General features: G+C 41.6%; 1 protein-coding gene across 1 annotated transcript in view; it reads left to right on the forward strand.

The window, feature by feature from the left end:
* Positions 1 to 1,964, forward strand: part of LOC106873543 (retinoid-inducible serine carboxypeptidase) — a 41,074-nt gene that overhangs the window by 32,276 nt on the left and 6,834 nt on the right. The window lies entirely within an intron of this gene.

Genomic DNA, 1,964 nt, shown 5'->3' on the forward strand with positions numbered 1-1,964 from the left:
GCGTGGCCGTTTTCGTGCAGGTGACACGTAAAAGCACCCACTACACTCTCTGAGTGGTTGGCGTTAGGAAGGGCATCCAGCTGTAGAAACTCTGCCAAATCAGACTGGAGCCTGGTGTTGCCATCCGGTTTCACCAGTCCTCAGTCAAATCGTCCAACCCATGCCAGCATGGAAAGCGGACGTTAAACGATGATGATGATGATGATGATTATTAAGGCGGTAAGCTGGCAGAATCGTTAGCACACCAAGAGAAATGCTTAGCAGTATTTTGTCTGTTGCTACGTTCTGAGCTCAAATTCCGCCGTGGTTGACTTTGCCTTTCATCCTTTCGAGGTTGATTAAAAAAGTACCAGTTATGCACTGAGGTTGATGTAATTGACTTGATCCCTTCTCCCAAATTTGAGGCCTTGCTCTTCCAGTAGAAAGGATTATTATTTTTGTCATTGTTGTTCAGGTGGTGTGCTATAAGATTGTGGTTTTTTTTCTATTTGTGGAGTGGGCAATGCATTGTTTTTTGTTTCATGTTGCTCCTGCCCACTCAGCTGTCAAAAATGAGTAATCTTGTGATGGATTTGAATCTTGTCCAGGGGCAGTCTATATTTGACACAGAATCCAAGAAACTGATTTTGTGAACTTAGGGCTTGGGAAGGACCATTTTGAGGTCGAATCAAAAGCGGCACCCATTTTCTGGGAAGTCAGTGGTTTCTTTCTGTCTTTTGCAGGTTATTACTGAGTTTTAAAACCTGGATTATATATATAGCCTGTTGTTTATACTCTTTAACCTCAACCTGACCTCTTGCAACGAGAAGAAATGTATTCTAGACAGGAAAGCTTTAATGGGTGCAGTAGCGAATTAGAAAGCAGAAATGAAGTGCAACAAAGTGAAATGAATTGAACTATACATAAACAGGAAGATAATTTATATAGCAGGGGAATGAAGGATCGGTCGTCAATCTAGTGCTATCAAGTAGTTGCAGGAAAGGAGGACAGGTGCACTTGGCTGCCCTGCAAATTCAGGTAAACAAGATGGTGATATTGTTTTTCAGTCTCGTTTTGCAGGTTATTTATTGACAGTTTTGAAAGTTAAATTTACATCAAGCTGACCCATGAATTCACTTTCAATAAATCAATGCAGCTGTGAAACTTCACAACAAATGCAATGGAAACCAATCGTTGATTTTAACTCACCACAAGGAAGAAACCCTTTAAATTGTCAAGAAACTTGAAACAACAGGATCAGTAGCCATTGTAACAAAAAAAAAAAGGTCTGGTTGTCCAAAAATGGCTACAAATGAAACGATGTCTGAATATCATCAGAACCTGTGAGGAGCTCCACAAAAGTCAACTTACCATTTACCTGCACAGATTGGAGTGAGCCAAACGTTATGCATATCCTTCAGCAGAAAAAAATGGAAGCCTTACATTTCATGCCCTTCATGATGGAGATGATGACCGCTGTCTTCAATTTTGCAAGAGATCTTGGCTAAACTTGACGGAGACACATCAATGCTGGGCAGCATCTGGTGGTCAGACGAGGTCCATTTCAAGCTCAATAGCACAATTAACAGACATAATTGTGCCTACCAGGCTGAGGAGAATCCAAGAGTGATGCGTGATCGGGAAGTGGACTTACCTGGTGTGACATTTCGGGCAGCTACATCTTTGTTAGGAATAACCAGCCTCTTTTACTTTGAGGGAGCTGTCACTGGGGAGAAGTACCTGGATATACTACAAACATTGTTTTGGCCCAGGGCACTGTTATATAAGATAGCACCCCACCTCATTATGGTTGAAAATTTGTCAGTGGCTTGATAAAACTTTCCTGGAAAGTGGTCCGATTGAGTGGCCTGCACACTCCCCCAGACCTCACACTGGCAGATTTCTTTCTTTGGGGAACCCTTTGTGAAAAGCTTTTTACTATCCAGGAATTGAAAGTTAAAATTACTGAAAAGTTTGAGGAAATT

This window comes from Octopus bimaculoides, chromosome 6, assembly GCF_001194135.2.
Source record: "Octopus bimaculoides isolate UCB-OBI-ISO-001 chromosome 6, ASM119413v2, whole genome shotgun sequence".
Taxonomy (NCBI): Eukaryota; Metazoa; Mollusca; class Cephalopoda; order Octopoda; family Octopodidae; genus Octopus; species Octopus bimaculoides.